The sequence below is a fragment of the Haliotis rubra genome, unplaced genomic scaffold (genome assembly GCF_003918875.1).
Source record: "Haliotis rubra isolate DU_JTF1 unplaced genomic scaffold, ASM391887v1 Scf421, whole genome shotgun sequence".
Taxonomy (NCBI): Eukaryota; Metazoa; Mollusca; class Gastropoda; order Lepetellida; family Haliotidae; genus Haliotis; species Haliotis rubra.
Window position 1 is genome coordinate 290,488 of NW_025767104.1, and position 13,920 is coordinate 304,407.

Consider the following 13,920-nt stretch of genomic DNA (forward strand, 5'->3'; position numbering starts at 1 on the left):
TGTCATGCACTGTGCTTCTAGGTGTACTTTTGGCTTGTCTCCCCTGTCTGTTCTTGTGTATATGATGGGTTTATTTGTCTTGTCTTGCATTAGGTGTGGCACTGGCAAAGTGATTCATTGTTCCACACTTGTTAAATTTCTTACCGTTGACAGGGCAAACGTCCAATAGGATATTCATAACAACAGTTTCTACACTTAGGAAAAGTTCTAGAGTTACGTATGGCATGTTCCTCTGTAGGTTAACACAGTTCCTGCATACCCTTGCCAGAATTTTTTCTACTGTACATGTGGATATAGCTCTTTATAGATTGAGATAACTTTCTTTGAGTAATGTTTTTTCTCAAACCGTCACCACTCACTATCCTGTCTCTTATCATTTCATCTTTCAAATTTCCAAAATGCATGAATTGGCATTGTTGAAGAGATCTGAATAGGATGTTTGAAATGGTTCACCCTTTTCTTGATTCCTTGAAAAGATTTTAAATCTCTCAAATGTAATGTTTGTTTGGGGAATGCACAGTTTACAAAACCAATTAATTAATAAGCCAATTTCCCACGTGTTTCCAGTCCTGCGTACTAAAATAATAACTTTTCCCTTTCAATCGCCTCCATTCCCGCAGTGTTCAAGTAAATGTAAACTTGAGTCTTATCATCCTTGTCACTATAGGATAATTGCAACGAAAATGTCAAATTCCTGCTCAAGCTGTAGCGTGTGTTCAGCAACATCCCCTTCAAAGGAGAGTAGTTTCAGTCTGTTAAGACAGTTCCGCCATTGCAGTTAACGCTCGCTGATTGAACGACAAACTTCACAGTCACAAAATTCACATACTGTTACAAAGTTCACTGCATGACGCTACGACAAAATCGTACTTATCTTCTACTCAAATACAACCCAGATAAGACAGAGGCTGTATTGTTCTCAACCAGAGATAGTGACAAGCTAGACAATCTATATTGTAACATTAAAGCTGTACCTTTTCATAAACATATTGGTGTAACTTCTCTTCAAATGGAGGCTGGTCCCACCACATACATGATATTTTAAAGAAAACATCCAAAATGATAAATTCCATGAGAAAGTTAAAGTTTTTGTTAAAAAGAACAACGCTAAATAAGATCTACACTGTTTTTATTCGTCCTCATTTTGAATATGGGTGTGAATTATGAGATGGGTGCACAGGTGATCAATCTAAATCCTTAGAACAGTTACAGTTAGAAGCAGCTCGTATAATGACTCCCAAAATATACTTCTCGTGATCATTTGTATTTTAAAACTGGTTGGGAAACCCTAAGTGAACGTAAAAGAAAAAGAAAACTTTCCTTATTTTATAAAATTCTTCACAATATTACTACCTTTATCTGTTGGCCAAAAATCATATTATAACCTTCGGAACTCTTTAAACTTCTCCCTTCTATTTACGATATTGAAACTTTCCTTATCATTATTTATTCCATCTACTATAGGAATGTGGGACAATGTTCCCATAGAAATAAGAAACATAGATTCTTTAGCAGGTTTTACATTAAAAATTCAAAGTAAAATAAATGCAGCCCCATCATTCTTTTGGTCTGGTACAAGAAAACTTAACATTATTCACACAAACCCGAGGTACAATACAAGTCCGCCTAAATACGATTTATTGTCCCCCGCCGCAACGCGGAACGGGGGACTATGTATTTAAGAAATACACTTCGCTCTACCACCATGTATAGTGTAATAAAACACACTTTTGCCCTGAACTATTATAGTTAAAGCACGAGGACGCTTGCGTCCGAGTGCTTTAACGTTTTAATAGTTCAACTCGACACAGAAAGGTACTAGAACTCGTACTATATTGATAGTGTGATACTAGATGTTACATTTGACCACTTTCTTAAAGACAGGCGTTCTCAAGGCATTCAAAGTGAATGAATTTCAAGGTAGTTGTGTATTAATGTTATATTTGGGAAGCCTCCTATATCAGAAGAAAGACGGTAACGCCTTACAACTGCAACCTTTCACCATATCATTATACAGTAGCCACGATGGTGACAGGACTGAGTGGATAAATCGTGTATCACAGTGTAAACACGCGAAGGGAGAAGAGGGCACATGGACTGTGAGTACATTTAAGATAAAGCATGGTTCTCATTACAATGTTACTGAAAAAGGTTTTGTTCAGCTGCCCGATAACACACATACGTTGAAGAGTGCCTTTTCACTTTGCTGGTTAATGGTGAATGACCTTTGAGGCGCGGTTATTTACATGCTTTTTACCGTATTAAGTAGTAATGTGGAGATGCCCCTATAAAATAATACCTTCCCAGTTCATTTTTCACCCCCTCCGGTTAACAAAACGAAAAAGGTGATATTCGATGATATTTGTGATAACAAAGTGAAAGTGTAAACATAGCTTTTCCAGAATGAAAATCGACAAGGAACCCTTTGCAATAAAAGTGGACGGAGAACACTTTCTGTACAGAAAAAATAATTTAATGAAAGCTGACCTATCAAATGAAACCAGCATTTAAGGAGCATCACAATAAATGACGTAAAACATCAATTACAAAAATTAATCATTCACAAGTATTTAAGCACAACGTTTGATAAAAGAGTAATCTTTAAGAGAAGTACACTATAATGTGTTTCCTGATAACAAACGAGTACTTTCGAGAACTTCTATGACTATGACGATGTTTAAATCACATACCCTAGGAGTCGTTGGTGACTGGAAGAACTGGTTCAACGACCAGATGTTTGAAGATTACTACAGAGTCTATATGAAAAGAAGATGGCGGGGTCGAGATTCTATGCTAAATATGCAAGGAGTAAAAACTAATATAATATGTATCTGAAGTTTCGGTTTATTTTCGGTTAGTTCTCTGTTACGTTTTCAGATATATATCGTAATATTCTAATTTTATGCCAACATATTTCAGTATGTATTGCTATGATCATTTGTCAAAACATTATATTATTGGAGACACATATTAAGCAAACAAAACGTAACTTGAAAACCATCTCTAACCGGCAACATCATACACCAATGTATCGTCGTCTTTGTTGGTCATGGAAAAGCTCACTCCAAAACAGTTCTGATTGGCTGGTCCTCCAGAATGAGGATTGCACTCGTTGTATCTCGATGCATACTTCGCTTTGGTGTTACAACACTGATGGTATTGTTGTATCCTTACATTCCCCATATCTGGAACAATTGACAATGCTGATTACAAGGTTGTGTTACATCATAGTATAATTTAATTGGTCGAACATGTTCCTGTATACATTTTCATTAACGGAGGTTTTGGGGTGATCGTCACATTTTTTGTCATATCTTTATGACATGTCTCCTAATGCGTTCGTATTGTCGTGATGTTCACAAAACGAGTGTCATTATCCGTGCATCAGATGAGGGAGTTCTTTCGTTCGATGTTAGTAACTGAAAATCTTTGCAGAACTACGTTCTGGCATGCAAACTTGCAACCAGCTTAATCATTTAAACACATCACATGATTGTATCTGCTCAGAATCCTCGACATGTAAGTCTATGGCTATTTCAATGTCAGATCGAAAAGGACCAACCGTTGACTCTGTATGCTTTCAATTGTAAAATATGTATTTAACCAGTATAAAAACTTGATCTTTTCTGAAATTCACAAATGTTAGTTTCTTATCAATATTTACATAATTCATCCAGCTCAAGTTTACGTCCTGTAGGTGTCCCAGTGGTGTTAAGTGTTTTTGGTTCAGTATAACACCTATATGAAGGCAGGCGAGTCACTCCCAGAAAACATCCGGTGATTGACATCAATGTTATATTCTATAGCTATTCTAGGGAAGTATTTCAATGTCAAATCAAAGAGGTTCAACCGTTTGCTCTGTATGCTTTCATATGAAAAATGTGTATTTCTAACCTGAATATAAAGATGAGTTTTACGAGATAACAATTGGTGTATATTTTATCACTTAGATTTATATGATTCATCAAGGTCAAAATTTACGTCATGTTGGTGTCCAAAAAATTCTTAAGGTGTTTTTTTACACTCTCGATTTGGCAGTGCTACAGCTACACGAAAGCATTGTGTGAATAATCGAATGATACTGAGCGGTGATTCATATCAATGTTAGGTTACCGCCCCGCCCATGGACGGACAACCAGAAGTACACCGCAGTATTACTCTGTATTCTGTGTATACGTGCATGTATAACAATGCCAACATGTACATTTATCAGCGAAGTTAATTAGGAATCCCAACACGTTGATTAAAGAATAAAAAGTCTGAACACTGTCACTTCCTGCCAGGGGCGTCACAGCTCCTGATCTTAATTAAGTGAAAGCCCGTCTCAGATACACATATGACAGACAATACATAAGATAAAGACACCGGGTGTTCCGAGCTGACTTTCGGCATGTAGCCATAGCGAGCACTAAATAATATTTTTGATTATACATTCAAACTCAATTGCATTTAATTGATACATTTGTGAACGGAGATGAATTTAGATGTATTTAGTACGAATGGGTGACAGTATCATCGATGTATCCACCAACTCTCAAGTACACCTACATGCTTCTGCACAAGAATCCATTGAGAACTCAAGTGACATTGACTTGGTTCAGCAACGTCCAGGATGTATTGAACCTCCTTCTGCAAGGCTTCAAGCTTGGTTGGATTTATCCAGTTGGGATACTTCACAGGCACAGAGCCACCTACATCTACATCATGGCACTAAATATGTACTACCAGGTGCATCCAGGAATAAGTGAGCAAACTCTTCAATAAATCTGACACTTTAGCTTAACATCTAAGTTAGCTAAAATGTCAGGTAGCAGAGTCGGCGATGCCATCAAACTTTACAAAGTCACATCACTCATCCATATCATTATCCGTTACATTATCTAATGTAGTGCCTTTTAACGACGGCTTTGAGTCAACACAACACAAGGAGTATTGCTGCCTTTTTTATCAATAAAATATGACCCAACGTACCTAGCACACAATGGTTGATCAGGGATTTGCAAAACAATTAATCGACTCATCAGACTTCTTGTCATGATGTACTTTTTCTTATTCAGGGATTCTTTCACAACGTAGCATTCCCACATACTTTCAAAAGCCTAGTCAAAAGTGATGAACCATAGTCCAAGAGACTGATTTCAGACTTGTCATTCAGCCTTCGCTCTTTCAAATGGTCTGAAGGTCCAGTATGGCCAAATGACTGAAACTTAAAGACTCTTGAACTGACTTTCTGAATGCAAACAAAAACAAATGACTGTCTTCATCCCAGTCCTCTGACCTAGCAAAGGATCAACATAATCAACGGTAACCTTGCTGAAAGGGTCGTTGACGACTGTCATTTGGTGGTATTTTCCAAACCATTGGACACATGCCAGGTTTTGCAAACATACAACCTCGTCAAGAAATGAGACAAAGTTTTGTTGACCCAAATGACCTGCCAAAGGAGGTTCATGTGCCAAACGCATTCATTATCAGCAGTTACCTCTGGCGGTCTCCATTTCCTCATCAAAATGCCATCCATGAAATAATAACAAACGGGAACCTGTCATCTCTAAAGAGAGTGCACCCTTGTGGCAAGAAAATGAGTTCTGGGCCTTCTACCTGTAACTGAACCATCTGCCCCACAGCCGAATTGTCAGAGTTATTTTAGTACTCTCCATGGCAGGAACAGACAGGTCAAAAGAATCATCCATGAATGTGGATCATAACTGGACTCATTCTCAGAAAAAAAGGATTGCCTTCGCTACGAACGAGTATCAACACATTATGGAAACATACCGGAATTTCTATTCCAAGATTTTAGTCCTTTCTGAAGTGTTAGGCTCATGACCAGCAACAGGTTTAGCCAAACATAGACCCGCTGCAAACTCGTTCACAATAAGCAACACCTTTAATAGAGTTTCTACGACCACCACCTTAACCAATCACCATTCACAAAACGGAGAGGTTGACATGAAACCCTCTAACAAGAATATCAGAATTAGCTAGTGACTCCTTGGCAAATGGCAAATTACCATGCAAAATCAGAGTTATCCCTCAAAACAGTAAAGGTCTTAACACTTGAAATGTCACTTTCAGTTGACACAAAACATTTATATGAGGTAAGTACTCGTCACTCACAAGGGACTTTGCTGACTGGTCTACAAAAGTTTACACCTCATTAGCCGATACATAACATTGCTTGTCATTTACAAAAAACATTGGGAAAGGAATGAATGCTTCTAAATGCGAGCTTTCCATGTTCAGAAATGATCCGCCGTGGCTTGAGAGAGATGGAAGTTGGAGGGATCGGACTATCCTTTCCTGGTTTATAACCATATAAACCACTGCCTGAAGGGTATGACAACATAAAACTAACCCTTTGCATTAATGAGTAAGTGTCTACCTGGTGCAGTAGATCAAATTTCTGCTGATCAAGAGAAGTTTGAATGTCTCCTGAGACACAATGCTCAAACATTTCAAGCAAACGAAACTGCCTCAAACTGGATCTCGCTGGACCTCTTTAGAAGTCCTACCTATTACACAAAATCTTTATCTCCGTAGCAAACTGAACAAAAGTACCAGCAGCCCCTTTTCATAGCAGACCTAAACCGACGCCTCTGAACTCAAGGATCCAATTCATATACCGTCAAAACAGTCTTAACAGTCTGGTTATTGAGTCTGATTGCCTAAAACTAACCTTTTGTGTTAATGAATAATCGTCTGCCTTATGCAGTTGCTCAACTTTCTGCTAATCACAATAGATCCGATTGTCTCCTGAGACACACTGCCTAAAAGTTATATGCAAAACAAACTGCCTCAAACTCTCAAACTCTACATTGATCTCTTTAAAAGAACCCCACCTATCAAACAGTGTTTTCATTTCCCTAACAAACTCGCAAACGAACCATCAACCCTTTTTTAAGCAGACCAGTGGGTATATTTGGAGTTACACTTACTCAGTAAAGTAAAGATTCCAGTAATCGAGCCTGGACCAGACAACTCCATGATTGACACCATGAAATATGGGTGTGTTTGGGTATGGTTGTCGAACGCCTTAGGCAATAATTGTGTATTCCTGCTACAGGCGTCCTTAATGTGTGCAAAGTAAAACAATTGTAAGGCAGTTGTGTATCAAATTGGTATTTGAGAAGGAAACCAGTAAGATCTGACCCATGATAAGACTGCGACCATTCACCCTATTGTAGCCAAGAGAGTGACCGGACTGTGTGGACACTCTGTGTATCACAGTGCAAACATCAAAATGGATGAAGTGAACCGTGAAGGGAGGACATTCACTGTAACGAAAACCAACGAAAACCTTTTGTCGCTACTATGTTAATAAATATTCATAATAATGTGGTATGTATATAGCGCTTCACCCAGGTACTAATACCCGCTCATGGCGCTACAATACTATAGGAGAAAAATAGTTAAAACTATATACAGCAGACAAAGAGAAGCTCGATTTCACCTACAACAAAAACAAAATCCCTTCAAACCACCACGTATAGCTGTGATCTCACATTGAAGTTAAAATGAATTTACTGACAGAACGCGTGTGTGTTTGCTGTCACGCAATATCACGTCAGGAGACACCATGTGAGGAATCATACCCTGACATGACGAGCCAATGCAAGTCTCTCTCTCTCTCTCTCTCTCTCTCTCTCTCTCTCTCTCTCTCTCTCTCTCTCTCTCTCTCTCTCTCTCTCTCTCTCTCTCTCTCTCTCTCTCTCTCTCTCTCTCTCATATCCCCACACCCACCTCACTCCGAATGGAGCAGATAACGTTTCTGAATTGACAGCCGGGCTCTCTGACATTTGCCCTTGCTTTTTTATACATAAAACGGAAACGTACAAGGCACATGATACTTCATGGAATCATGGTGTGTCGCTGAATGCACACACCTGTACTGGGTAGCTTACATCCAGCTCATAGGCCTCCCGTGTCATCAAGCTGATACATAATCATTGCTTAATGGCAAATCTACAACACGTAGACACTACTTCGAAATGTTACAAGTCATATACTCCTGGCGAGAGGTATTAAATATCGTTTTCCATGGTTACCGTGAGTATACCCGGCCTTCCATGCCTCTTTGTGTCAACGGAGTATCACTATCCCCAAAACAGCGGTTGGGACTCATGACCATACATGACCCTAGTTACGTATACCCACATCACGTCGACCCGACCTAAATATTTCCTTTCACATTAACGTACCGCTTGTAATGATTGTTTCCTTTCAGTTTGTGTGCACGTACACTTTGGGATTCGGTATATAGTATCACAGATACAAATGTAAAACTAGTACGCTATCATCAAATTAAATCATTATAGACAGTACAAAATAAAAACGGGCTATAGATCATCAACAACTACAGAGTGATAAAGAATGTATTGATAGAACAAATGTTACATTTGACTACTTTCTGAAAGGCAACGTATTCAAATTAAATGAATTTCCAGGTAGTTGTGTATCAATGTTAAACTTGGGAAGCCTCCTATATCAGACGAAAGACGGTAACGCCGTTACTATGTCACGACTGCGACCTTTCACCATATTGTCGGGCGGTGGGGTAGCCTAGTGGTTAAAGCGTTGGCTCGTCACGCCAAAGACCCGGGTTCGAATCCCCACATGGGTACAATGTGTGAAGCCCATTTCTGATGACCCCGCCGTGATGTAGCTGGAATATTGCTAAAAGCGGCGTAAAACCAAACTCAGTCCCCATATTGTCGTGATACTGTAGACAAGACGGACAGTGTGAATAATCTGTGTATCACAGTGCAAACATGGATGACGCTAAGAGTGAAGAGGGGACATTCACTGTGAGTAAATTGAAGAAGGCTATGTTTCTAATTACAATGTTACAGAAAAAGATTTTGTTCAGCTGTCTGATAACACAGATACGCTGAGGAATGCCTTTTCATGCTGCTGGTTTTGCTGGTTAGGAGCGGTTACGAGGGTTACGAGCAGTTACGAGCGGTTACGAGGTTACGAGTTTTGCAACTTGGGCATTTGTGTTTACACAAAGTCAACTTGTGGCAAATGTGACACTAGTCATAATATGAGGTTGACACGTTTCATAAAATTTTGCAGACACAGCTATAAATTAGATATGATGGTTCCATTCACCTAAGGGTGAATCATAGATTTTCTCAAACATGAACAACCCGCTGTTATAACGTTCCTTACCAAGGAGGGGAGCAAAGCAAAAAAAGCCATGATCGCATGTGTAAAGTGAAGGGTCAGGATGCTCCTGACTATTCCACAGTTTGCCGTTGGTCTCTACAGTTTAAAAGGGGTAGGGAGTCCCAAGGTTAGATAGGCCTTCAGATGCCACCCAACCGGAAATCCTAGCCGCTATAGAAAGGAGAATTGTGTCTGACAGATGAATAAAAGTATCTGAACTTTCTGAGGAATTCCAAATATCAGTCAGTTTGAACTGCTGAAACCATTATTCACGATCAACTTGGAATATCCAAGATATCGGCACAATGGGTACCTAGAAACCTCAGAGCTCAAGATCGCCATCAGAAAACTGAAAGTTGCCGAAAGCTCCTGGATCTCTATACTGCTGATGAAGCCGTATTTCTTTCTTGTCTAGTGACAGATGATGAAACATGGATCCACCACTTTTTTCAACATTTTTCGTCACATCAACAATATTTCAGCCATACAGTGACGAGAAAAAAATGGTTTAACTATAAGAAGTATCTGCCACTAAGGACAGTAAAATATAAGCAAGTTATCATAATTGAATTTAAAATCTAACCATTTCAAAGATAAAGACTTTATTCAACACAAAGATCAATATTACAGGTAATGCTATTAAAATACGAGCTGTAGACCATCAGTCACCAAAGCTTGATCACCTTAGTGAGGATCATGAGGACTTATAGTACTGTTGTTTCCTGCATGAAACCCAACAGGATTTAAGCCATCACTTTTGTAACTGGCAGTTGTAGAAAAAGTTAGCCATAAGTTAAAACATGTCAAAATATGTATCTGGTTATCTGCAAAGTACTACAATAGCATTTAGCCTAACATGCTATCATCAGAGGACTATTATTTTGACAATCTAATTAATTAGCACTGCCGTAATAATATTAGCTTCAGTTACATCAACCTTATATAAAACACATTTCTCAAAAGCTATTGTACAATCCTGTCTTTTAACTTAGCATTAAACGGGAATTTACGTTGATAAAAGATCCTGTAATTAATAAAGTAAGACTATAAGCTTCATTTTTCAGTGTCTGAAGGCATGACAGTGAATCAAGAAAGACAATTAATTGTTTACTATCTGGCAATCTATCGTGTCTACTATGATGTTCAATATACTTCAAAGCTCTTAGAACAGCCATGTTTCAGCTGAACTGCTATCAGGTATTGTGAAAAATATTGCTCTGGATCCAGTGACAGTGGCTCTTGAAACCGTGCTACCACCCTTGGATTCATCCGTAAATACAGAGAGTCATACTTTCTTCTCAATTGCCTATATTCCTGTTTATAAAGTAGTGATTTGTGTCTGATCTGGCCTGCTTAACTGCCAAGGAGGAGTAGGGAAAAGCTGAAATGGCGAAATTATATCAAAGTCAAGGTTGGCAGCTAAAATGTGCGTCTTGAGCCGTGTAGTGGAGGAGCTAGTTAAGTATTTTTCTGAAATAATTTCTCTTTCTTTGGATTAAATACTGCCTCCTAGGAGATATCGTTTGATCTCACACAAGCAATATCTCCTGTGGACCACAGTTTTAGATTATAAAAGCGGATCATTTTTTAATAAAATGGTTTCTTAAGTTTTAACTGAAAACATATTTGATGTTCATTGATCTGCATTGTATTCTACGTTCGGTTTTGGTGTATTTTAAGTCGGAGAAAGTCTGAGTATCTGTCCATTCCTGAAAGCTAATGGCGCCTCGGCCTTTCGGGCCTCGGCTCCATTACCTTTCAGGAATGGACAGATACTCAGACTTTCTCCTATACTTAAGTTGCAATGTGGAGATGCTTCTATAAAATAATACCATGCTTCCCAGTTCATTTTTCTGAAGCTCCCTCCTGTCAACAAAATGAAAAATGTGCCTTCAAAACAATCATTTTTTACTGTGAGCTCACGTATTAGTTGGAAGAAAGTACCGGAGGTGTCCTATGTGTCCCGACTGATATTCAACAATAATATGTGCAAATGAGCACAACATTGAACATAGTAAACATTGATGAGATTTGTAATAACAAATATAGTGAAAGTAAAAACGTATGTTTTCATTTTGACAGGTTCTATTTTGCATACTATATAAGAACAATATTATACATTCCTAACATGGGATATGTTTTACAATTACATGAACGATATAAACGAGCCCCTGTTTCCTAGGTATCTGGGAAGACGTTGGACTTGGACTACAGTGGGCAGCACAAGGTTAACGTAACAGATCGAAGCGGCCAAACCATAACCTTTCAACTATTCCAAGGGGTACACTACACGCCATTGTTTAAAGTCGAAGTACTTCAACAAATCAAAGGTTTCAACATGAGGCCAGATGACATATACTTCACCGGATATCCTCGTACAGGTTAGCTGACACCAGATATCGATCAATTAATTCCTCCCGATTGGCTGTAACAGCAGAATGTATTTGGAGTTGTTAGAGAAATATTTATGAAAATCATTTGAATGAAAGACAGAAAACCAGCTATGATGCAAGGCCTTCTTGTTAAACTAGCTTTAGCTATCACTAACCACGAACGCGCCATATTGACAATAAATGTTTAGAATTCATTCCATAAGGATCCCAAATACACAGTCAAAACAGTCTACTGCGTGTGTTTATGGCAGATTATCAAACGGTGAATATTCCAGGTATTCGTGAAAGGTTGAAAACTTGCAATCATGTCTTGTGAATAGTGAACTGCAACCAACTTCATGGTTGTCACTGATGTAGCACGTATCCGTCACGTGTCTGCCATGTAAACAAATAAATGTGTAACATTTAGTATATTCCTCTTAATATTTACCGTAACATTTCGGGAATGACTTGACCAGGACATTGAATGCAAAACCTTGAATGAATCTTGAATGAAAAGCTCTAAGTGAAATGCGCATCTCATTAAAGTACCAAGTAAAATTATTTGTACATATTGCACAGTGTTTGATGATATACTGTTTTAGTCAGTGTTCTGCCGATATACACTTCAATGTTTACAAACTAAAATAAGTAGTATAAAACTACCGTGTGTAGAGGATGTTTTGGCTCAGCTCAGAGCTGATGAGGTGTCGGGTGAATCAGGAATCTAAAGTATGATGACGGAAGTTATGTTCCAGTCGTTCATACTATATTTCAGCTGGTTTTGACATTTAGTCTTTATTCTTCTTTGCTAAAGGGACAAACTGGACATTTGAAATGACAAGCATGCTTCTTAATGGTAAAGCTGAAACCATCCAGAAAGCCAAGGATCTCATAGAGTTAACTCCTCATGATGAACTTGCACAGCTGCCATCACCACGCATCGTCAACTCTCACATGAAGCTGTCCGACTGTCCAACTGATGTAACACCTCTGAAGTGCAAAGTCATCTACACTATGCGAGACCCAAAGGATGTTGCCGTCTCTCTGTACAAACTCTATTATAACAAATCGTCGGTCTTTAGTAGTACATACATGGGATCCTTTGAGGATTATCTTCAACTCTTCTTGGATGGAACAGGTTTGACACTGATTTACCCTTCATGTTTTGTTAAAAGATCAAGCAAACGAGATGTTTTTGCATGAACTATTAGCGCAGCGCTACATGTTTCCTCGTGGTTATGTTTTCACACTCAGTCGGTAGATATCAGGGATCCTTTGAGGAATATCTTCAAGTTTTCTAGGATGGAGCATCGTATATGTTGCTTTGATACGACATAACTGTGGAATAACATATGAAAAGTGTCGTTTTGTCGCCAATTCTCCTAGTCATCTAAAAAGATATGACAAAAGTTTCTTTATGACGTATACAAAATGTTTAAGTGCAGAAATATAATTGGTTTTGGGTTTTTTCATATTGTTAACAAAACAATGACAATCCGGATAATAAAAGCCTTCAGCAACGCATCCTTGTCGTCAGCGACTACCTGGATCGGCTGATCAGGCTCACTGATTGGTTTCGCATGTCATCATCCTCATCATGTCAGTCACTGGATTTCGGATCTAGAATCGATGATTACATACCACTGTATGTGGACAAGTACACAATACTGCATTAAACAACAAAAAAGTGTACTTGGGTCTGCAGTGGTTGAAATATCCGTTTGAAAGCATACAATGTTTAAGCTGATTTCACACTTGATTGTGAAAATACAGAAAGCTTATGCATACCATATTGATAGAAATTAATGTGTGTGATGCCAATAAATTACATATACACTGTAGTGACGAACCAAGTCAAAATTATGTCAATTAGCTCATCCAAGGTGGATTGTGCAATGTTTGAGTTAAGTCAGTTTTCTGTATCTTTTACTGACTTGTTTCTGAAATGTCTAATGACATAAAGTGAGCAACTTAGTTAAATTCAGATGTTGCATCGGCATTGTTGCAGCCGTAAGACGGCAATTAGTCTATGTGTACACATAACTTCAAAGTGATAAATTTAAAGACATATTTTGTCACACGTGTTTCAACATTACAATACATTTCACAAAAGTTGGACAACATCCAGCGCTGGGCAACTTCGCGGGGGATTCCGGGGACTTACACTACACATTAATGTTAAACTGAGGATTTTATCTTATTTCAGTGGATAGTAATGGCATATTTGAACACTGGAGAGACGCCGAGAAATATTTCACTGACCATTCTGAAGTCCCAGTGCACTTTCAAAGTTATGAAGAAGCCATCAAGGTATCCAATCACAGCCTAATTGCACAAATGATCTGAAGCTATGATTACCAAATTTATTTTACTA

At 38.5% G+C, this 13,920-nt stretch overlaps 1 long non-coding RNA gene across 1 annotated transcript; it reads left to right on the forward strand.

Moving 5' to 3' along the window:
* Positions 1–1,972: 1,972 nt before the first annotated feature.
* LOC124288615 lies at positions 1,973–12,419 on the forward strand. Its single transcript, XR_006901492.1, has 3 exons — positions 1,973–2,099; positions 11,354–11,552; positions 12,361–12,419. It is a non-coding gene; the product is annotated as an uncharacterized LOC124288615 (long non-coding RNA).
* The last annotated feature ends 1,501 nt before the right edge of the window (positions 12,420–13,920 follow it).